The 25,357-nt window shown below is 47.0% G+C and overlaps 1 long non-coding RNA gene and 1 pseudogene across 2 annotated transcripts in view; both read left to right on the top strand.

Moving 5' to 3' along the window:
- The window catches only part of LOC144680338 (uncharacterized), a 590,442-nt gene that overhangs the window by 426,700 nt on the left and 138,385 nt on the right, over window positions 1–25,357 (top strand). The window lies entirely within an intron of this gene.
- Window positions 19,947–20,038, top strand: LOC144681171 (U6 spliceosomal RNA; annotated as a pseudogene).

Below are 25,357 nucleotides of genomic sequence, written 5' to 3' on the forward strand. Positions count from 1 at the left end.
ACAGTTTTCCCTTGGCTACTCTGACCAGAACCTCAAAATTTCCATTGCCTCACCTCATTTTTCCTACAATTTCCTTTATCCTTTCATGAGTGTCACTGGCAAGGCCAGCATTTGTTGCCCTTGACTTGAGTGGCTTGCTAGGCCATTTCAGAGGGCAGTTAAGAGTCAATCACATTACTGTCGGTATAAAGTCACACGTAGGCCAGACCAGGTGAGGATAGCTAATTTCCTTCCCTCAAGGACATTGGTGAACCAGATGGATTTTTATGACAATCAATGGTAGTTTCATGTCACCATTACTGAGCCTAGCTTTCAATTCCAGATTTTTATCAATTGAATTTAAATTCCACCAGCTGCCATGGTGGATTTGAATCCCTGTCCCCAGAGCATTAGCTTGGGCCTCTAGATTACTAGTCCAGTGACATTACCACTGCACCACTGTCTCCCCTTGGAAATGAATTATTTCACACTCTCTTCATTAAATTTCATCTGCCACTTGTGCATCCATTCCACCATACCATCTAAGTCCTCTTGAAGTTTATCACTATGCTCCTCACAGTTTACAATACTTCTAAGGTTTGTGCCATTCTCAAATTTTGAAATTGTGCCCTATACACCAAAGTCTTGGTCAATAATATAGATCAAGAAAAGTAGTGGCCCTAACACCAATCTCCAGGGAACTGAACTATATGTCTTTCGCCAGTCCAAAAAACAATCACTCACAACTGCTCTTTGTTTCCTGTCAATCAGCCAACTTTGATTCCATTCTGCCACTGTTCCTTTTATTCCATGTGCTTCTGCTTTGCTGACAAACCTGTTATGTGGCACTTTATTAAATACCTTTTTGAAGTCAATGCACACCACATCAACCGTAATAACCTAATCAAAAAACTCAAGCAAGTTAGTTAAACATGATGTGATCTTAACAAATAATGCTGGCTTTGCTTAATTAACTCACATTTATCCAAGAACCATTACACACGTAACTAGATCCAGTAAAAAAAATAACATCTCATAAGCAAATCACTGTGTACTGATTTATGGCAACTGAGAAGCAATTTTATCTGCTTCTAATTCTTAGTCCAAAGTCCTTGGATAGTCATCTCTAAGCATGAATAAAACCAATAATTAGTATCTGAATAGTAGAGAAGGGCCAAATAATTATGCATTATTAGATATATACCTTTAACACCTCACAACAGAAATTTATTCCTGATCAAGACTGAAAAGTACAGACTGACATTGACTATACAGATATTCTGGAGTGAATTAAGAGGTAGCCAGATGATTTCTATGCTGCAAGTTGCTTTTAGGTGTCCGTCTTGATTCATTTAGTAGCATTCTCACCTCCAAGTCATAAGTTTGTGTGTTCAAGTCCGACTCCATTGACTTGAGCACAAAATCATGGTTGACAATTCAGTGTAGTACTGAGGGAGTGCTGCACTGTTAGAGGAGATGTTAAGTTGAGGTATGGCCTACAAAGTGGATGCAAAAGATCCCATAGTACTAAAAGAAAATCAGGGAATTCAGCTTGGTGCTGTTGCCAATATGTATCCTTCAACCAACATCACAAAAACAGATTACCTGGTTGTTACCATATTGATGTGTGCAAATTGGATGCTGTATTTCCTACATTAGAACAGTACTTCTGTGGAGTATTCCACTCCCCACCACACATTCCCCTGCTACAAACACTAGGTAATCTAGAATGCATCATCATTCATGACAACTGCAAGTGTTGCTTTTGGGATTGGCTGGCAGTTGGCAGGACTTAAACATTGGCAATTTTATTTACAACAGTGACTATCCTTCATTAGTTGCTAAGTGTTTTGTGACATCCTCAGGTCATGTAAGATGCTATATAAATGTGAGTCATTCTTTCTCTTAGAACATGAAAGCAGTGATCTGCTATATGTCAGACACTTCTTTGCACTCTAACTGCATCTCCCCAAGATAAAAGATTAAGGTAATTCCATACGGTGTACCATATGGATTTCCACTAATAAACTTTAGCATTAGGGTTGTAGGAAATATGATTTTATAAATATCCATTGAAACACTTTTCCTGCACTGCAAGTTGCAAAGAAAATTTAGTGCTCATTGAATTAAAGTATGACGTGACTTATTCTACCAGCTTCTGCCAGCTGAAATTAATCGAAGGGCAAGGAGTTCACTTAATCCATATTTTTTGAATGTGAAATCACATTTCAAGAGTGCAGTATTGTGTCCACTGCTCTCACACAAGCTTTAATTGATTTATTTTAAAGCAAAAGAAAACCCAAGAATGATATTTATTGTTATGTACTCAATAAAAAAATTAATACAGATATAAATTTTGAAAGGCTAATAGCCAGCTTTAAAATGAAAGTTATGTAAGCCATTTGGAGGTGGCATATCTGTAAGAAAGCTCATTTCTTTTGCACTACAGTAAATTGTTCCCCTGTTCAGTCCCTCAATGTTTCTCCTGTTTTTCTACTCTACTCCCCACCACACATTCCCCTGCTGCATGCAATAGGTAATCTGGGGCACATCCTCCTCCATGACAACTGGCAGTGTTGCTCTTGTGATTGGCTGGCAGTTAGCAGGATTAAAACACTGGTAATTTTATTTCCATTCAAGGTAAAAAATTTTTGTTTCTGCAATGTTTCTCCATCTAGTGGTCCAGCCATGAATTGGAAAAAAAAATGGAGACATGCAAGTTTGAGTGACAGACAAGACCACGATGGCGCATAAGTTTCCAAATAAGAATAAGAATAAGTTTGCAAATAAGGATATAGCAGTTAATGCTTGAGCTACCTGTCTGCCTGAACAGAAAACCAACAGATATTGGTGAGACCACATCTGGAGTATTGTGTACAGTACTGGTCTCCTTATTTAAAGAAAGATGTAAATGAGTTAGAAGCAGTTCAGAGAAGGTTTACTAGGCTAATACCAGGAATGGATGGGTTGTCCTATGAGGAAAGGCTGGACAGGTTAGGCATGCATCTACTTGAAGTTGGAAGAGTAAGAGGCGACTTGATTGAAACCTTTAAGGTCCTGAGGCGCTTGGCAGGGTGGATGTGGAGAGGATGTTTCCTCTTGTGGGAGAATCTAGAACTTGGGGACATTGTTTAAAAATAAGGGGTCACCAATTTAAGACAGAGATGAGGAGAATTTTTCTCTCTCTCCTAGTCTATAATTGATGCTGAATGCTGGAGGTAGCTTTCACTTTCTTCTTAAAGCAACTACCTATAGTCCTAATACTGAATTATAATTTGATCTAACACTGATACATTGGGCTTCTTACAAATCAAACAAATTCCTAGCCTTACCTATGGATTCTTACGGCAATTTCTAGCCTATAGACACCTCTGGGTTTCTTGCAGCAAACCCTAAGCCTATGGGCAGGATTTTCCTGTCGTCGAGCGGGGTCGGGGCCCGCTCGCTGACGCATAAAATGATGCGGAGTGATGTCGGGCAGAACTCCTGATGTCACTGCGCTCCATTTAAATTTTCAGCTAGGCTGGGGCGCAGCAAAATCAGCTGTGCGCCTGCCAACCTGTCAATGGCCAATTGAGGCCATTGACAGAGTCATTGAATGAATTAATGGACCTGCCCGTCTAACCTTAAGGTTAGCAGGCAGGCCAGGAAGCCTTGGCGGGAATTAGAAAAAGCATGAAACCTCATCCACGGGCGGGATGAGGTTTCATGTAGGTTTTTAAAAATTTAATTAAAGTTTCTTTAAAAATTATGGACATGTCCCAACTCATGGGGACATGTCAGGGAATTTTGTTTTAATATTTTTAATACTTTTGACAGTAGAGCTGATCTCCCTGAAGCAGCACTTAGCCTCAGGGAGATGAGTGCGTTCTTTTGTGCGCATGCGCGAAACAGCGCACTCTCAGGTTTAGGTAATCCCCGCCCCCCCCCCGCCCGCACAGGGAGCGCATAGCGCTTCTGTGCAGACGTCATGCTGGGCAGGCCTTAATTGGCCCACCCACGTAAAATGGTGCCACGCCCCCGATCGGGGGTGCCGATCGGAGGCGCACCTGTGCGCGCCCGCACTTCAACTTCGCCCCCAATGGGGGGAAAATCCTGCCCTATATTTACCTCTGGGTTTCTTGCGGTCAACCCCAAACCTGTCACAACTACTAACTTCTAACTGTCTTCTGGTAAGAGCCCCCTTTTAGCAGGTCTCCTGAGACTAATGCTACCAATGGCAAATACAAAGACCCCTGTGCTGCTCCCCTATTTTTATACCCTTTTTTCAGGTAGCTTTTGCAACATTCAGCCCAAGTCTAAGCAGCTGCATAAATACAATTAATAACTTTTCCCAAACATTTGTAATTCCTGACCAATGACCAATGGGGAGTGAGCTCATGGCTTCCCTACTACCACCTAACCTCAACTTACAGCCTATATTTACAATTCTTGACCAATGAGAGAAATACTTATGGTTTCCCAACAACAAACTAACATTGACTTGTATCCTTTTCTTACAATTCTATCCCTCAGGCCATCCTTTTAGCCAATCAGTATCCCATTTTTGGCTTCTGTTCACTGCTAATGCTGGACTCTCTGGAGCCCAAGTGCAAGAGGTATCCCAACTACAATCTCAGTTCACTTCCATACTTTTTTTTCTTCTTAAAGCCACATTACATTATTTAGCACTTATAGAAATGCTAACTTAAAGATTTCTTAATAACATTCCAATAATATATACAAATTAAGATTTTCCATCATTAAACTTATGTATAGCACAATTTGATAACTTAAACCTTATTAATTATATGTGTCAATGAAGTGAAGTCTAACAATAGCCAGTAATATTGTCAAGCACAATTTGCTCAGGCATATCAAAACCCAGGGCAAGTTAGCAGAGCTTTCTGAAAGGAAGTTTTTATTTGATCAATTTTATAGAAAGTAACAGTAGGTACCCAATGTGGTGTACCTACACCATATGGACTGCAGCGGTTCAAGAAGGCAGCTCACCATCACCTTGTCAACGGCAACCAGGAATGGGCAATAAATGCTCGCCCAGCCAGTGAAACCCACATCCCATGAATGAATTTTAAAAAACAGAGAATATAGATAAAGGAAATGTAGTGGATGTGGCTTATATGGATTTTCAAAAAGTCGTGTAAAAGTACCACATAAAATAATTATGACAAATATACTGGCAGGTGGAAGTAAAGGGAATGTGGCCACATGGCTAGAAAACAGAAAGCAAAGACTAAGGGTGGAATCGTCCCAGATTTTCACTAAGTGCAGTAGTGGGTGGGAGAAAGGACCTTACACCCGCCAGCCGCAATGGCGGCTTCTAATGCCGTATTGTCCCGATCCTGCCTCATTAATCACGCCTTCCGGGAAACATGCCATTTTGATGGTGAGCGGGCTCCGATTCGCCTGCCATGCCGTAGCATCACTGCTTCATCACGCTGGGCGCCATATTTAAAGTTCAGCCACATGCACACCTCTCAGTGCTTCCAATGCAGGACTGCTGCAAAGAAGACATGGGCCCAAAAGGGAAGAAGACTGCAGCCTCCTGGTTTAGTGACGTGTGACGTGTCCCTGGATCACCTTTGGGACGCTGTCAAGGCCCGCCGTGATGTCCTCTACCCTGCTCTGGCCGCAGGACGGGCAGCAAAATTATCACTCCGGCTTGGTAGGCAATGGCAGTGGTGGTCAGTGCCAATGTTGTACAGAAGAGGTTGGCCATCCAATGAAGATAGAGGACGAATGATCTCATCTGTGCTGCCAGGGTAAGGCAACCATCTCATCACTCTAAACTCACACAGTCAAGCCCATCACACATTCACTGGCATCTCACTTACTGCCAGCTCAAGGGACATCACCACCCACTCTCTCATACATACCCTCACATCTCCATCTGGCCTGATTTCCGCTGAAGACTGCCTCCTCAGCCCTCATCATCTTGAGGCCACTTACACAAATAAACTTGTGCCCCCACACAGGCACCCTGGGTTATCCCCTTCCCCAGTACAGCCCTCGCCCGGCAACTTCTTCCCTTCTCTGAGGCCACTACTCCCCTTTCCCCAAGCAAGCCCTAGCCTTGCAGCCATTGAGAAGCCACCCCTGCCTTATGGCTGGTCTGCTAGATAGAGACCAGCCCCAGAACCCCCCTAAAAAGCCTGGCGCTGATGACTACAAGTGAAAGCAAGGTAGGCAAACAAACTTCAAAGTCCCGAGCGAAGTGCAGCTCACCAGGTGCCTGTCACTTATGCACAGATGTGAAACACGGTGGCGTGCAATCATGCCGATGTGCTCGGATAATCTAGAGTGGGGAACTGATTCCGGTGAGCTGCGCTTACAATGACATGTGAATGTACAACAATGACATTCCCAATGTCCAATGGTGGGAAACACAGCCCGCCATTGATGGGTAGAGTGGACGAATGCAAATTGGTTTCATGACATCGCGAAATCAATTTTTGGCCTTCTCGCCATATTGTCCGCTCACGCTGCCAAACACACCCAATGCCAGCGGGCATGAAAAATGCCACCCTAAAGGTAAGGGATGATTTTCAGATTGGAAATGTATGGTAACCCTTGTTCCATGGTGGTTCATAATTGGAAGCCACATGGATTTACTGCGTACAGAAGTCACACAGATAGAAACTGGAGAAACAATATCAAAATTTGCAGCAGAAAACAGGATTTGGCAAATTGCAATGAAGGTTGTGAATAATTAGCAGAATAGGGCAGAAGTGGCTCATACAGTTCAATGTAGAAAAATGTGAAATAATATAAGGTGGAAGAATGGGAGTTAATACACCTTAAATGATAAGACTCTAAATAGATAAGAGGGACCTTAATGCGCAAATCATTAAAAACGACAGCATTACTGGACAAGGCTGTAAAAAGTCAAACTGACTCCTTTGTTTTATATCTACACAAAATAAAGGTGTTAATGTTCAACTTGTTCAAGACCTTAGGACCCAGTTGGTGTATTGTATACAGTTTATGGGCGCCCTATTATAGGAAGGACTTGAAAGCAATGGAAAACGTGCCGGGTAAACAAAAGAAGAATGAAAGGGTTACAATTTTAAAGAGAGACTTGAGACTTCAGGGACTTTTTTTCACTTCAACACAGCAGGTTAGTGGGTGATCTAATAGTGGTTTTCAGGATTGTTAAAGTTGGTGGAAGTTTCCAACACAGAGGAAGCTATTTGAAACAATAGAATGCCCTAGAAATTAGGAGGAGGAGGCAGAGGCGATTGAAATGGACCGGAGCAGCAGCTGACAATAGTCTTTGGTATGGCATTAAAGTCACTAACTGTTCCTCTGGGCTCCACATTCAGGCAAGTGTTTTTCAAAATACCTACCTTTTTGGTGATGGCTTCCAGTGATCCCTTTAAGGGCTTCTGGTTAGGTCCCATGTAGATCATGTTTTCCTGAATCTAGCTGGCCGGCAGGCCAATGCCGCTTAGGAGGTCTCAAACAGGCCTTAGACCCCTTATTCGCATATATAAAGGGTCTCAGATATGGTCCCATAGCACCTCTTTATCTGCCTTTACCAACATGTCAGATTGTGTGCATGCCTGCCTCCTTGGACACTTGGGCACCTATTTTACTGCTATGAAAGGGGGGTGGTGTCAACAAATTTCTGGGCTGTTGGGCAGGATCTTCCCAGCCCTGGGATGGTGGGCTGGGAGGCAGTGGGGGTGCTGGAGGGAGTCGTAGGTGCCAGGAAGATAGCAGAGACCCACACTGTGACAGCCAATTTAAATAATTAAAGGCACTATTAAGGGCAATTCTCCTGGACTGTCGGCACTTTGCTGGTGACAGCGCAGCACCCTGTTGCACAGGAGGCTGCCAGCTTCAAGGAGGCAGCCTCACTACTGCTGTATCTGGGGCCATTGGAGCTGGGGTCTCTGTGCCACAAAGAGGGGCCACAGACTGGGGTGGCTATACCCCTCCCGGCCTCAGTGGGCCATCCAGAGAGGCCTGCCTACTTGACCCCTTTGATTTTTAACTTTTTACTTGTCTGAACATACCTCATAATGGACGCACCCTCTCGATATCCAACCTACCTCAGCAGCACCCAGCTCCCAGTAGGGGCTGCAAAGGCTTTAGAGTTGCCAGTCTTCTGATTGACTCCTACATCTCGCTGGCCAATTAGGGGGCTGCCTCTGGGAAGATTGCTGAGCCAGCCTAACTGTTGGCAACAGCAGGCTCAGAACCCACATTTAGTCCCAAAGTTGGGGTCCTGAAGCCCCTAGAAAATTCAGCCCATTGTGCCTATGCCAGCTCTTTAATTGAGCAATGCTAAACTAATCCCACTGCCCCATTCTCTCCCCATAAACTTGTGCCTTCTGCTGCTTTAAATAATTTCCCTTAAAAAGTGCATTGGTCTCTGCCTAAACCACTTCTGGTGGCAAATCATTTTATGTTCTTTTATGTAAAGAAATTATTCTTAATGTCATTCTTCATTTTTTTGTTGACAATTTTAAAATTATGATCCTAGTCTCTCACTGCCCTGTTCACTCTATCAAAATCCTTCATAATTTTAAAAACCTCTGTTAAACCTCCTCTGTACCCTCTCTGTTCAAGAATAGTCTATGACTTGCATCATAATTAGAGTTTTCCATTGTGAGCAGTATCCTGCTAAATCCAGGCTACACACTCTCCTCGGCTTTCCATAATCGTGTGCCCAAAAGTGGACAATAATACTCTTAGCTGTGGGACTAGACAACAGTTTCTATAAACTTATCCTTATTTCTTTATTCGTATAAATTGCGCTCCCATAAAATCTATTTTGATCAGGTACAATAAACAGTAACAAAGCAATAATAAGAGAGAACAAATTTATGAGAACCACAAAAATTAAAAGGTCTTTATATAAAGAATGGGTAGAATGTAGAGTTCATTGCCACAAACTTGTTCAAAGGGAATTTGATAACTGTTTGAAAAAGAGGAATGTTAATGTTTGTGGGGAATGAGCAAGAGGGTGAGGTTAGATTAAGGGATTCTTGAATGATGTGGTTGGTCACAACATGATCTGGCCTTAGGAATTTCAGGCCCTTTTTGAAATAAATTAGATTGATCTTATCATTCATGGTTTCTCTTACTGTGAAATAATTTTCTATAAGGTCACAAGATAGCTTTGGAATAAGAAGACCTTTGGCTCATTTTATCTCAGTCTTTCAGAATGCCCACCCTGTTGTATTCCACTTAGAATATCTAGGTGTTGCTTAAGTGTGCCCAGCAGCTTGATCTCAACTAACCTTCTTTGCAAAGTCCCCAGGAATACACACTTTTGATGCAGGATGGTACACTATATTCTTCCATGATTTAAAAAAAACCTCCAAGATGTAACCATGTTTATTGTTCACAATGTTCATATTCATTTTTTCTTAGTTTTACTTAGATCTTACTTATTACAACAGTAATCCTTCACTTTGTTTTAATCCTTCAGTCTGTAATTTTAGTTTCCATTAAATTGTTGTCAGTTATATCCTGAGTCACAGAATTATATATTTCTTCAGTGTTTATTATTACTTGCCTGCCTGCCTTCTTTACCATGCAGCCTTTCCCTTAGATCTTTAAATTGGTTTCATTTTCTTCATTAATTCCAAGCTTCGCCTCCCTTTACAGCAATAATCTTTCCCTTTATTTTACTTTGTCATAATTTCTGGTTTGTGTGGTTAATTTTCTGACCTGTTTCTTATGCTTTATAAAAAGTGTCCCTCTTTTTATTTTATTCTTAGTGCTTGTGTTGGTCTTTGAAATTTCTTTTCACCAGTTCCCTTCTCTTTTCTTGTGTCTTTTTTTTTCTTGCTTCCTGTCAGTCTCTGACCTCTGTATCGCCTCTTGGTCTCTGCACTTTCTGTCTCTGCGCTGTTCCTCATGTTGAGACCTGTCTGTTGGCTGTGACTTTTTGCCACATTGACATTTCCATTCATAGCATGGGGTGCATGTTCAGCTGACGAGAGAACATCTGTGAGGTACAATTTTCAATCTATTTTTGCTGCAGTGTCTGCTGCCATGTCTCCTGCATCTGCAGTAAATATGCCCAAGTTTTATTACATTTTCTTCAGCTATTCCAGCTCGTTAAAGTATTGTTTGTTCTTAGTGTTGATGCCTACGTGTTATTGGACTGAATATGCTGATTGCATAAACCCAGCACTGTGGGTCTACCTATACCACAGGGACTGCAGAAGTTCAAGGCGGTGGCTCACCCCACCTTCTCAAGGGCAATTAGGGACGGGCAGTGAATGATGGCCTAGCCAGTGACACTCACATCCTAGGAAAGAATTTTTAAAAACACAAATTGTATCTTTTAGTTTGCCTCCTTGCGACATTATCGAATGGGGCTACAATTTAGTGTCAATTACTTTCAAATTGTACTGGAATTTAAACATTTTAAACCAACAGTCCCTGAATAGGTGAGGAGATGTGGGGAGTGCTTGTCATCGATATAATGCCGCGCAGCCTAGCCAAAGATTAGGTGCCGGGGTGAAGGGGGCCTGGAAGAAGGTGTTGGGTTTCTTCCCCTCCATCCCAGAAAGAAGTTGCCTTGATGGCTCTATTGCAGAGAAGTGAGAAACCTGTAAGAATTATTTTTTTAAAAGCCTGGATGCCAAATCCTCAGGAAGTCAAGGTCACCGCTGTGGCTTGGACCCTCAGATGTGCTCAAAACTGCTGGTGTTTGAAGAGGTATGCCCACTTGGATCAACCATAGTTTTGCCAATTGTACTCTAAGTGCCTAAGGTCCATGATACAGGAACTGCTGATTAGGGAGTCTGCATCCTGATTCTGCTTGCACCCCCATCTCCTACTTACCATTATGGTTTTGTTAGTGTAGGTGGCAGTTCCATCCCAACAAATGAATTTAAGTTTTGTTAGTTAATAGTTGTTTGAGATCTGGGCCCCGGAAACACCCAGCAAATCAGACACAGTCCATGAAGAGAACAGACAAGATGGCCCAGATTTTCCCCTTAAGCTCGCAAAAATGTGAGTCATGCCCTTTTGTGGCTTCCAAAATGCAAACCATGACTGACTTTGCCCAGGATTTTCATTTTTTTGAAGCAAGAGACAGGTTTCATGTGCAGTTTGCTAGCTGCAATGCAGTGCAGGAGGAGTGTGGTGCGGAGGTGGGTTGGTTACAAAGCCTGCCTCTGTTCTCGGGGACAATAGCTCTGCTCTGAACATTGTTCATAAGCCCCCTAAACCTCACCCCTTGACCCCCTCCCATTCACTCCTATGTCCCCTCCATAACCTGCATATCTCCCATGCCAGCTCACACTCCATCTGTGGCCCCTCATGCACCCCATACCCCCATGAATCCTCCATAGCCATTCACCCAGTATCCACTATGTACAGTCCTTAAGTGCCATGCAATAGTCATGTGTGCAGATGAAAAAAAATTAACCTGTACCAATCTAATAAAATTCTCATTCAAACCTCTGTCATTGAAACTGCAAAAAATACCTGTTGTCCCATAGAAAAATGTTTAATCCCATAAGTGACCATTAAGTTGTGGAAACAAACAACCTGTATTCAGGCATAAAAGGCAAGTCATGTTCTTATAGCACCTTAAAATGGCCAATAACTCCCCTGAGCAGCCACGAGCTAAATACAGCCTAATATTTTGGAACTCAGCCAAGCATTCATAATAGTCACAACTATCAAAATATTATCTTTCAGCTGTAGACACCTGAAGCTAAAATGGTCTATTTTCATTTCAAAGCAGATTGCCTGCCAATCAGCGAAGAAGAGCTGGTGGTTAGATTCTTTAAGCGTTCAACAGCAGGGCAATGTTTTTCAATGTAAAAGATATCCAGACATCTAAATATAAGCCCAAAACATAACATGAAGGTTTCCCAGCACATTTATCTGCAATTTTGAATGCATTATGGCACTTTCTCCTAAGGAGAAAGTACTGTAATGCATGTCAACACTTACACAATACTGGTCAATGTAATGGTCATCTTATCTTTGCAGGACAAATTCCTATGATCAACCACTGCATCTAACCATGTCTATATTACAATACAGTGTCTAAAGTGGCATTTGAAGGTGTCAAAATATTTAACACTTATCTGTCAGAATATTGCAGAGTCCTCGGCAGGCTTTCCTCAGTGGTCACGAACTCTCTAAGGAGGTATGACTTTTTATTTGTGGCTTCCAAAACCTGTACCTGCACAGGAAAAGAGCCTGGGGAAGGAAATTCAGTTTTCCTATGGTCCTCAAAATGGGGATTCCAACCCCAGAGGAGGTGCTTTTGCATTTTGCACTCAAGGCCTTCCCGACCCACTAGAAGGTCAGACAAAAATAATGTGGGATCAGGGAGACAGAGGAAATTTGTTTTTGCAGCCAAATAATCACAATTTCAGGTTTCTCATCCAAATTCCCATCTCTATTGAAAGATGAAAATCCAGCTCAATGTTTGAGTTTGGCCTGTTCATCAGAACTGTTTTATAATTTCATTTCAGGCTTACTTTATTTGCAGGCTTTTGGTCTTTGTTCATACCTGGATTCAAGCCTCGCTTTTGGCTATTCCAGTGACTCCCACCAAAATTATGCTGGGTGTATACCTGAAGAGCCACAGAATACCAGGAGCACAATACTTAGTGAAGGCATCGCACACTATTGCGCTAACCACATTAAAAGCTGTTGTTCCTTGTTGATATAAATATCAAAACAAACAATACACTTTATAAGATTAGATGTAATGTTGCACTCACAATAGTTATCTCCCAGTTCCGAAACTTTTGCTTGGAGGTTGCAGGACAAGTTTTTAATGTGCATCACCTTCCAGTCAATTTGAAGGTGTTACTATTTAACTATAATGAGTGCTGTTAAATAGCTCAGCATTAAATTGTTACCATCCTGTCACACAGGAATTGTCTTGACTGCCTACAGGAGCTTCTCTGCCGATATATTTGACAACTAAGTTGACCTGTGATTAGAGGACAGTTCCAACATACACAGATATCATTACTTATGGCAAATGGTTTCAGCAATTAGCTCATATGATTTTGATTTGTGCTTGTAAGACCAATTAGCCTTATAAAAGTCACTGGTATTTGTATATTAATTGTCTACAAATCTATCTGCTCATTCTGAAATGATCTGCTTCAACATTAGTTGTACAATGATGCAGTCAGTTTAATAAATATAATTATCATGGCTCAATTGCTTTTATGGTGATTTCTGAATGTTACTTTAAAGGTTGATGTCAAAGAGCCACCCCTTCCCCAATACTATTCTGGTTATTACATGTGTTGTACGCCTGAACCACATATACATGGAAGGTCACAGGTTTCATTCCTGGGGGTAGATTTTGGTCTGCATCTGTTTTGGTCTGCATCAGTTTCTGGGGTAGAAATTGGTTTTTGGGTTTCATCAATATATTCAGCACAATTGAAAATATCAATGCAGCCTCACCAGCAGGGGCCACAGGGTGCGCTATGAGTGTGTTTTGGGGGTAGGGTAGTGGGGATCATGACTCCTGTTCCCTCTAATTCCACAGGGATGTTATTTTAACATATTTTACTTACCTGTCGTTGGTGACTACCAGAGCTGCTCAAGAATCCTGAGGTGGCGTCTGCTCCACTCAGTAGGTATTCATTTCAGCATGGTGACCCAGTTATAATCATAATTTTACTAATTTAAGGGCCTAATGCCTAGTTTAGGCATCTGCCCAGGATGAGAGAAATGACCACATGAATCTAGCACTGGTAACACAACCTATACAGATTCAGGCACGTAGACTAACAGCTTTGAGCCCAAAAAATGGGGGCAACATACATCAATTTCTATCCCTCGGAGACAATCTTAACTCAACCCACCCGTCAAGAGACTTGGTGAGAATGGTTGCATGCTGGCTTTACACCTCACCAGATCTATTTTCCACTGAAATCAATGAAGAGGATTATTGCGCAGGATGTAACACTAGTATTCCGCCCAATTCTGTGGCTTTCCCGCCCCCCCCCCCCCCCCCCACCACCGCCCCACCCCCGTCCCTGAAATATTAGGTTAAAATTGTCTGTACTGAAAGTTTAGCCACCGTCACACAGTCTGTAAATGCTGTAAATGTGAATGAGAAATTAGACATCAATTAGTCCAGTTTTCTTGGGTGAAATGAGGTCCAAAATTGAATTGTGCCTCACACAAAAATTGAACCAAGCAACTTTGTGTCACCAGCGCTCTTAATTTTGTGATGTAAACTGGGTTTCTATGCTAGTTGTAAAACCCTGATATAACATTGGACAACTAACAGGCAGAGATCACTGAAAGAAGGTGCAAAAATATTGCAAATATTTGCATTTTGTGAAAGTGGAAGGAATTCCTTGTAGCTCTACAGGCCACTGCCAGTCCAGTGCCTCAGCAGTGTATCAGCCCCACCCTCAAATAGCTTATTAAGGACTGTGCCAGTGTCACAGCCAACCCAAATTGCTGCTGTAGGTAATGGTGAGCTCCTCCCAGACATCCAATTGGTGCCTGCAGCTCACCAGTTAAATGCAGATGTGGATGGCTGCCAGATTTGATACAGTTGTTGTGTCAGCAGAGCGCAAGACCAATTTCGCCCCCTCTGTATGATGACAGATGAAAACAGCATTGAACTCGACTGTCAGGCTCCTTTCTCCTGCTACCACGCTCCATCTACACTCACTAGAATGTTGGATGCACCATGTTGCAGCATGAGTCATCGCCTCTGGAGAGCAGAAAGGGATGCTTTCAATTTGGAATTTGGTCTAACTGTATTTGGCAGTGGTCTCCCATCCGACACGGATCCGACACGGATGACAAGGGCAGCAGCTCTTCGGATGAGGAAGTGCCAGAGCAGCACCGACAGAAGAGGCGGCAAAGCTCCAGGGCGTTGGAGGACGAGACACCCGAGCTCCAGAAAATTGGAGACAACAAGGAGACCAGCGCACCCCAACTTGGCCTGCAACCTGAGGAGGCCAGTGCACCACAGCCCCTGGAATCTGGGAGCAGTGAGGCAATCATCGCACCCCAGCTCCAGGAAGCCGGGAACAGCAACCCCCCAGAGGGGGTGAGTTTTGGAGAAGCTTCTCCAGCAAAGGTCATCTCAAAATCCGCTCACTACGTGAACCTCCAGATGCCACCGGAGCAGAACACGGCCAAGGAGATCTACCTCAGCCCATCCAAAGTGAAGGAATTTGAGCTCACTACGGGTATGAAGGAGCAGACTAAAGGTCTGGGACTCTCAGAGACAGTGGGTTTGGTAGGAGAATAAATGCTTTAATATGGGTTTAAAGATTGTATCCATAAATGTGCGTAGCATTAAATCTACTACGCGATGTGTTGCGACCTTGGACTACCTAGCCAAGGTCAAAGCTGACCTGTTGTTTCTGCAGGAGTGTGCGATACCGCACCTCAGCTCCTACAGGCAATGGTCACGATGGTGGTCCCACGGGCCATCGATCTGGTCGGGCGGAAACGACTCTCGTTCCTCCGGCCTGGGTATTCTGCTGCGGGGAGGCAACTTCACCGTCTCCGAGGTCAAGGAGGTGGTGGGCGGGCGACTCCTGGTAGCAGACGTAATGTACAAGAACGCTCCACTCCGGTTAATTAACGTGTACGGCCCGGCACAAGGGGCTGAGCGGCTGGAGGTTTTTCAGCAGCTCCCACTGCTGCTGGCGACCTCCAGGCCGGTCATTCTGGGCGGGGACTTCAACTGCATCATCGATGCGGCTGGACGATCCGGCAGGGCCGGAAGCAGATTGGACGCTACGTCCAGATCCCTGATGGAAACAGTTAAGGATGCCAAGCTGCACGACGTCTTCAGCAACCCTGCAGACGGAGCGCAGCGTAGATACACCTGGTCGCGGCCAGACGGGTCCATTCGTTCCAGGATAGACTTCCTGTTTGTGTCCCGTGCATTCACAGTCAGATCCACCGAGGTCAAGCCGGTGTTCTTCTCTGACCACTGCCTCCTACTGGCGGACTGCCACTTGGAGGAAGACCTGAGGGTGGGCAGGGGGGCATGGAAGCTAAATGTGCAACTGCTGACCCCAGAGAACATTGAGGAGCTCAAGAGGGATTACAAAGGTTGGAGAACCGTGAAACCCCTCTTTGAGTCCCTGACACACTGGTGGGAAGTGATCAAGGGAAGCATCAAGAGGTTTTTCATCCGCAAAGGCACCCAGAAAGCTAGAAAGGAACAGAGGGAAATGTCCCGACTCCAGGAAAAGATGCAGAATCTGCTCCGGCTGCAGTCGATGGGGGTGGATGTCAAGGAGGAGCTCCAAGAGGTGAAGGGCCAGCAAGCCTCGCACTTTGCCTCGGAGGCCTCCAAGATCATCTTCCGTTCCAGAGTCCGCTCCGTGGAGCAGGATGAGACGTGCTCACGTTTCTTCTTCCAAAAGGTACACAGAGAGCGCTCTGTGATCAGCAGCCTGAAGGAAGAAGACGGCTCAGTAAAGTCATCACGGTCCGACATTCTGAGGATCAGCAAATCCTTTTATGCCGGACTGTATGACGTGAAGCCCACGGACAGCACGGCCTCCCAGTCCTTCCTGTCCTCTATCACGGAGGTCCTAGACCACAGTACGCGGGAGAGCCTAGACAAACCGCTAACTCCTGACGAACTGACTAAGGCCCTCGAGTCCTTCGAGAAGAGTAAAACCCCCGGAAGCGACGGCCTGCCGGCGGAGTTGTATTCGGCTCTGTGGGACTTGATCGGCCCAGACCTGCTAGAAGTGTACGAGAGTATGCTCCTGGCCGGCAGCATGTCAGAATCCATGAGGAAAGGCATCATCACCCTCATCTACAAGCACAAGGGGGAAAGGGAGGAAATTAGAAATTGGCGACCCATTTCACTGTTGAATATGGACTATAAGATTCTGTCCAAGGTCATCGCCAACCGGGTCAAATCCGCTCTGGAATTGGTGATTCACCCTGACCAGACCTGCTCTGTGCCAGGCAGGAAGATCTCTGACAGCCTGGCGCTGCTCAGGGATACGATTGCCTATGTACAGGACAGGGGTGTGGATACCTGCCTCATCAGCTTGGATCAGGAGAAGGCCTTTGACAGAATATCGCACACCTACATGGGGGATGTGCTCTCCAAAATGGGGTTTGGGGAGGGAATTCGAAATTGGATCCAACTGCTCTACACTAACATCAGTAGCGCAGTCTCAATCAATGGGTGGGAAACAGATAGCTTTCCGATTAAATCTGGAGTCAGGCAGGGCTGCCCTCTCTCGCCTGTCCTTTTTGTGTGCTGCATAGAACCCTTTGCCGAGTCCATCAGGAAGGATCCGGGCATAAGAGGAGTGACGATCCCAGGCAGTGGAGGCACTCAGGTAAAAGCCTCCCTGTACATGGACGACGTCGCCGTCTTCTGCTCGGATCCGCTGTCGGTGCGCAGACTGATGCACGTCTGCGACCAGTTCGAACTGGCCTCGGGAGCCAAGGTAAATCGTGGGAAGAGCGAGGCCATGTTCTTTGGGAACTGGGCTGACCGATCCTTTGTCCCCTTCACTGTCAGGGCTGACGGCCTGAAGGTGCTGGGGATATGGTTCGGAGGGACCGGGGCATGCGTTAGAAACTGGAAGGAGCGAGTGGCTATGGTGAAAAGGAAACTGGGCATGTGGGAGCGACGCTCCCTCTCCATTGCGGGTAAGAACCTGGTCATCAGGTGTGAGGTACTCTCGCTGTTGCTGTACGTGGCGCAGGTCTGGCCCATTCCACACTCCTGCGCGATGGCGATCACTCGAGCCATCTTCCGCTTTATCTGGAGGTCGAAAATGGATCGTGTCTGCAGGGACGCGATGTACAAGCCTCTAGATAAAGGGGGAAAAAACGTGCCCAACATCGCCCTCATACTGATGGCCACCTTTGTGTGCGGCTGCATCAAGCGGTGCGTAGACCCTCAGTACGCAAACACCAAGTGTCACTACGTGCTGAGGTTCTACCTGTCCCCGGTGTTGCGAAGGATGGGTCTGGCCACGCTGCCGCGGAACGCTCCAAGTAGTTGGACCGTGCCGTACCACCTGTCCCTGGTGGGAAAATTTATGCAGAAAAACACCTTTGACCACAAGTCCATCAGGCAGTGGTCAGCACGTAACGTCCTAGAGGCCCTGAGGGATAAGGAGAGGGTGGACCCTGTGGGATGGTTCCCCGAGCAGACTGTCAAAGTCATTTGGCAGAATGCCTCATCGCCAGAACTTTCCAACAAGCACCAAGACGTAGCTTGGCTGGTGGTGAGAAAGGCCCTCCCCGTCAGATCCTTCCTACACGCCAGGAGTCTCACCCCCTCTGCACGATGCCCTCGAGGTGGCTGTGGTGGGGAAGAGACCGTTGTTCACCTCCTTGTGGATTGTGCCTTTGCAAAGAAAGTCTGGAGAGAGATGCAGTGGTTGCTGTCGAGGTTCATCCCGAGCAGTTCTGTGACACAGGACTCTGTGCTCTACGGGCTGTTCCCAGGGACACACACCGAGACAAACATCAACTGCAGCTGGAGGATCATCAACTCGGTGAAAGACGCGCTTTGGTCTGCCCGAAACTTGTTGGTCTTCCAGCACAAAGATTTGTCCCCGACCGATTGTTGCGGACTGGCACAATCCAAAGTCCAGGACTACGTGCTGAGGGACGCACTAAAGCTTGGGGCAGCTGCCGCAAAGGCGCAATGGGGAAGGGTCGCTGTCTAAGACCTTTCTACCACAGCGCACCGACAGACTGGGAACTGTTTAGAGCCCCTCGGGCTGTACAGATCAAAATGAAAGGCTGTAAATGACTGTGGTATTGTTTGTGCTGGTGCACCTGGTGATGCATTTTGTGGAAGTTTGACCTGGATTGTACCCTTGTAATGTTGTTTTTGAAATGGTTTTGAATGTGATTGAAGATTTTTATGAATAAAGTATATTTTTACAAAAAAAAAAAAAAAAAAGTATTTGGCAGTGGTCAGCCAGAAATTGCAACTTGACCCGTCGCCGGGCAGATTCGCTACTCTCTGCGGGAATACCCCCACCGGGTGCCGGGTAAAGGCCTCGGATCTGACCTCATGGACTTCCGTCTGTGCACGGATTTTGCTCTCGCGGGCCCAAGAGCCACATTGCCCGGCCTGCCAATGCAACCCGAGGTCCATTGGCCTCATTGGTTAATTATTTCTCGAGAAAACACTTTGCCTCTCTGCCAGAGACTAAGTCCAATTGGTTAACCATTTCTCAGGGGCACAGTTTGCCTGCCGTTCAGAGACTAAGTCCAATTGGTTAACCATTTCTCGTGAAAACACTTTGTCTCTCTGCCAGAGACTAAGTCCAATTGGTTAACCATTTCTCTTGAAAACACTTTGCCTCTCTGCCAGAGACTAAGTCCAATTGGTTATCCATTTCTCTGGAAAACACTTTGCCTCTCTGCCAGAGACTAAGTCCAATTGGTTAACCATTTCTCTTGAAAACACTTTGCCTCTCTGCCAGAGACTAAGTCCAATTGGTTATCCATTTCTCTGGAAAACACTTTGCCTCTCTGCCAGAGACTAAGTCCAATTGGTTAACCATTTCTCAGGGGCACACCGAGGGCAAACCTGTAACGTCTGGCGGGCCCGGGGGCCCCTTTGCACGGCCTGCGAAGGCAATCCGAGGCGCATTGTCCTTCGTTCGGTTAACCATTTCTCAGGGGCACACCGAGGGCACCCTGCATTGTCTCGCGGGGTCGGAGGCCACTTTGCACGGCCTGCGAATGCAATCGGAGGTGCTTCGCCCTTGGCCGCCTTCCCGGCCGGCTTTGGGACGTTTCCGGGGCTCTCACCGGGGCAAATCCGGTCCCCCGGGCGATTAGGAGGCTTCCCCGGGCAGGCCCGGGCTTCAGTCCGCCGCTTTTCCATCCCGGCCGAAAGAGGCGAAAAATGCCGAAAATGGCCAAAAATGGCCGCCGGCAGGGCCTGTCGGTCGGTTTGGCGGCAGCCTGGGTCGGTCCCTGCAGACCTGGAGGCTCGAGAAGGCGTTTGGCGATGTCGACCGATTCTCGATTTGCCACCTCCTCAGCACATACACTAAAATTGGAACGATACAGAGAAGATTAGCATGGCCCCTGCGCAAGGATGACACGCAAATTCGTATTTGGCAGTGGTCAGCACGTAACGTCCTAGAGGCCCTGAGGGAAAAGGAGAGGGTGGACCCTGTGGGATGGTTCCCCGAGCAGACTGTCAAAGTCATTTGGCAGAATGCCTCATCGCCAGAACTTTCCAACAAGCACCAAGACGTAGCTTGGCTGGTGGTGAGAAAGGCCCTCCCCGTCAGATCCTTCCTACACGCCAGGAGTCTCACCCCCTCAGCACGTTGCCCTCGAGGTGGCTGTGGTGGGGAAGAGACCGTTGTTCACCTCCTTGTGGATTGTGCCTTTGCAAAGAAAGTCTGGAGAGAGATGCAGTGGTTGCTGTCGAGGTTCATCCCGAGCAGTTCGGTGACACAGGACTCTGTGCTCTACGGGCTGTTCCCAGGGACACACACCGAGACAAACATCGACTGCAGCTGGAGGATCATCAACTCGGTGAAAGACGCGCTTTGGTCTGCCCGAAACTTGTTGGTCTTCCAGCACAAAGAGTTGTCCCCGACCGATTGTTGCGGACTGGCACAATCCAAAGTCCAGGACTACGTGCTGAGGGACGCACTAAGGCTTGGGGCAGCTGCCGCCAAGGCGCAATGGGGAAGGGTCGCTGTCTAAGACCTTTCTACCACAGCGCACCGAGAGACTGGGAACTGTTTAGAGCCCCTCGGGCTGTACAGATCAAAATGAAAGGCTGTAAATGATTGTAATATTGTTTGTACTGATGCACCTGGTGATACATTTTGTAAAAGTTTAACCTGGATTGTACCCTTGTAATGTTGTTTTTGAAATGGTTTTGAATGTGATTGAAGATTTTTTATGAATAAAGTATATTTTTACAAAAAAAAAAAAAAATTTGGTGGGGAAGAGACCGTTGTCCACCTCCTTGTGGATTGTGCCTTTGCAAAGAAAGTCTGGAGAGAGATGCAGTGGTTGCTGTCGAGGTTCATCCCGAGCAGTTCTGTGACACAGGACTCTGTGCTCTACGGGCTGTTCCCAGGGACACACACCGAGACAAACATCGACTGCAGCTGGAGGATCATCAACTCGGTGAAAGAGGCGCTTTGGTCTGCCCGAAACTTGTTGGTCTTCCAGCACAAAGAGTTGTCCCCGACCGATTGTTGCGGACTGGCACAATCCAAAGTCCAGGACTACGTGCTGAGGGACGCACTAAAGCTTGGGGCAGCTGCCGCAAAGGCGCAATGGGGAAGGGTCGCTGTCTAAGACCTTTCTACCACAGCGCACCGAGAGACTGGGAACTGTTCAGAGCCCCTCGGGCTGTACAGATCAAAATGAAAGGCTGTAAATGACTGTAATATTGTTTGTACTGATGCACCTGGTGATACATTTTGTAAAAGTTTAACCTGGATTGTACCCTTGTAATGTTGTTTTTGAAATGGTTTTGAATGTGATTGAAGATAATTTATGAATAAAGTATATTTTTACAAAAAAAAAAAGTATTTGGTGAGTTTTGGAGAAGCTTCTCCAGCAAAGGTCATCTCAAAACCCGCTCTCTACGTGAACCTCCAGATGCCACTGGAGCAGAACACGGCCAAGGAGATCTACCTCAGCCCATCCAAAGTGAAGGAATTTGAGCTCACTACGGGTATGAAGGAGCAGACTAAAGGTCTGGGACTCTCAGAGACAGTGGGTTTGGTAGGAGAATAAATGCTTTAAAATGGGTTTAAAGATTGTATCCATAAATGTGCGTAGCATTAAATCTACTACGCGATGTGTTGCGACCTTGGACTACCTAGCCAAGGTCAAAGCTGACCTGTTGTTTCTGCAGGAGTGTGCGATACCGCACCTCAGCTCCTACAGGCAATGGTCACGATGGTGGTCCCATGGGCCATCAATCTGGTCGGGCGGAAACGACTCTCGTTCCTCCGGCCTGGGTATTCTGCTGCGGGGAGGCAACTTCACCGTCTCCGAGGTTAAGGAGGTGGTGGGCGGGCGACTCCTCGTAGCAGACGTAATGTACAAGAACGCTCCACTCCGGTTAATTAACGTGTATGGCCCGGCACAAGGGGCTGAGCGGCTGGAGGTTTTTCAGCAGCTCCCACTGCTGCTGGCGACCTCCAGGCCGGTCATTCTGGGCGGTGACTTCAACTGCATCATCGATGCGGCTGGACGATCCGGCAGGGCCGGCAGCAGATTGGACGCTACGTCCAGATCCCTGATGGAAACAGTTAAGGATGCCAAGCTGCACGACGTCTTCAGCAACCCTGCAGACGGAGCGCAGCGTAGATACACCTGGTCGCGGCCAGACGGGTCCATTCGTTCCAGGATAGACTTCCTGTTTGTGTCCCGTGCATTCACAGTCAGATCCACCGAGGTCAAGCCAGTGTTCTTCTCTGACCACTGCCTCCTACTGGCGGACTGCCACTTGGAGAAGGACCTGAGGGTGGGCAGGGGGGCATGGAAGCTAAATGTGCAACTGCTGACCCCAGAGAACATTGAGGAGCTCAAGGGGGATTACAAAGGTTGGAGAACCGTGAAACCCCTCTTTGAGTCCCTGACACACTGGTGGGAAGCGATCAAGGGAAGCATCAAGAGGTTTTTCATCCTCAAAGGCACCCAGAAAGCTAGAAAGGAACAGAGGGAAATGTCCCGAATCCAGAAAAACATGCAGAATCTGCTCCGGCTGCAGTCGATGGGGGTCGATGTCAAGGAGGAGCTCCAAGAGGTGAAGGGCCAGCAAGCCTCGCACTTTGCCTCGGAGGCCTCCAAGATCATCTTCCGCTCCAGAGTCCGCTCCGTGGAGCAGGATGAGACGTGCTCACGTTTCTTCTTCCAAAAGGTACACAGAGAGCGCTCTGTGATCAGCAGCCTGAAGGAAGAAGACGGCTCAGTAAAGTCATCACGGTCCGACATTCTGAGGATCAGCAAATCCTTTTATGCCGGATTGTATGACGTGAAGCCCACGGACAGCACGGCCTCCCAGTCCTTCCTGTCCTCTATCACGGAGGTCTTAGACCACAGTACGCGGGAGAGCCTGGACAAACCGCTAACTCCTGATGAACTGACTAAGGCCCTTGAGTCCTTCGAGAAGAGTAAAACTCCCGGAAGCGACGGCTTGCCGGCGGAGTTGTATTCGGCTCTGTGGGACTTGATCGGCCCAGACCTGCTAGGAGTGTACGAGAGTATGCTCCTGGCCGGCAGCATGTCAGAATCCATGAGGAAAGGCATCATCACCCTCATCTACAAGCACAAGGGGGAAAGGGAGGAAATTAGAAATTGGCGACCCATTTCACTGTTGAATGTGGACTATAAGATTCTGTCCAAGGTCATCGCCAATCGGGTAAAATCCGCTCTGGAATTGGTGATTCACCCTGACCAGACCTGCTCTGTGCCAGGCAGGAAGATCTCTGACAGCCTGGCGCTGCTCAGGGATACGATTGCCTATGTACAGGACAGGGGTGTGGATACCTGCCTCATCAGCTTGGATCAGGAGAAGGCCTTTGACAGAATATCGCACACCTACATGGGGGATGTGCTCTCCAAAATGGGCTTTGGGGAGGGAATTCGAAATTGGATCCAACTGCTCTACACTAACATCAGTAGCGTAGTCTCAATCAATGGGTGGGAAACAGATAGCTTTCCGATTAAATCTGGAGTCAGGCAGGGCTGTCCTCTCTCGCCTGTTCTTTTCGTGTGTTGCATAGAACCCTTTGCCGAGTCCATCAGGAAGGATCCGGGCATAAGAGGAGTGACGATCCCAGGCAGTGGAGGCACTCAGGTAAAAGCCTCCCTGTACATGGACGACGTCGCCGTCTTCTGCTTGGATCCGCTGTCGGTGCGCAGACTGATGCACATCTGCGACCAGTTCGAACTGGCCTCGGGAGCCAAGGTAAATCGTGGGAAGAGCGAGGCCATGTTCTTTGGGAACTGGGCTGACCGATCCTTTGTCCCCTTCACTGTCAGGGCTGACGGCCTGAAGGTGCTGGGGATATGGTTCGGAGGGACCAGGGCATGCGTTAGAAACTGGAAGGAGTGAGTGGCTATGGTGAAAAGGAAACTGGGCATGTGGGAGCGACGCTCCCTCTCCATTGCGGGTAAGAACCTGGTCATCAGGTGTGAGGCACTCTCGCTGTTGCTGTACGTGGCGCAGGTCTGGCCCATTCCAGACTCCTGCACGATGGCGATCACTCGAGCCATCTTCCGCTTTATCTGGAGGTCGAAAATGGATCGTGTCCGCAGGGACGCGATGTACAAGCCTCTAGATAAAGAGGGAAAAAACGTGCCCAACATCGCCCTCATACTGATGGCCACCTTTGTGTGTGGCTGCATCAAGCGGTGCGTAGACCCTCAGTACGCAAACACCAAGTGTCACTACATGCTGAGGTTCTACCTGTCCCCGGTGTTGCGAAGGATGGGTCTGGCCACGCTGCCGCGGAACGTTCCAAGTAGTTGGACCGTGCTGTACCACCTGTCCCTGGTGGAAAAATTTATGCAGAAAAACACCTTTGACCACAAGTCCATCAGGCAGTGGTCAGCACGTAACGTCCTAGAGGTCCTGAGGGAAAAGGAGAGGGTGGACCCTGTGGGATGGTTCCCCGAGCAGACTGTCAAAGTCATTTGGCAGAATGCCTCATCGCCAGAACTTTCCAACAAGCACCAAGACGTAGCTTGGCTGGTGGTGAGAAAGGCCCTCCCCGTCAGATCCTTCCTACACGCCAGGAGTCTCACCCCCTCTGCACGTTGCCCTCGAGGTGGCTGTGATGGGGACGAGACCGTTGTTCACCTCCTTGTGGATTGTGCCTTTGCAAAGAAAGTCTGGAGAGAGATGCAGTGGTTGCTGTCGAGGTTCATCCCGAGCAGTTCTGTGACACAGGACTCTGTGCTCTACGGGCTGTTCCCAGGGACACACACCGAGACAGACATCAACTGCAGCTGGAGGATCATCAACTCGGTGAAAGACGCGCTTTGGTCTGCCCGAAACTTGTTGGTCTTCCAGCACAAAGAGTTGTCCCCGACCGAGTGTTACGGACTGGCACAATCCAAAGTCCAGGACTACGTGCTGAGGGACGCACTAAAGCTTGGGGCAGCTGCCGCAAAGGCGCATTGGGGAAGGGTCGCTGTCTAAGACCTTTCTGCCACAGCGCACCGAGGGACTGGGAACTGTTTAAACCCCCTCGGGCTGTACAGCTCAAAATGAAAGGCTGTAAACGATTGTAATATTATTTGTACTGATGCACCTGGTGATACATTTTGTAAAAGTTGAACCGGATTGTACCCTTGTAATGGTGTTTTTGAAATGGTTTGGAATGTGGTTGAAAATATTTTATGAATAAAGTATATTTTTGCAAAAAAAAAACAAGTATTTGGAATCTTC

This window comes from Cetorhinus maximus, chromosome 5, assembly GCF_964194155.1.
Source record: "Cetorhinus maximus chromosome 5, sCetMax3.hap1.1, whole genome shotgun sequence".
Classification (NCBI taxonomy): Eukaryota; Metazoa; Chordata; class Chondrichthyes; order Lamniformes; family Cetorhinidae; genus Cetorhinus; species Cetorhinus maximus.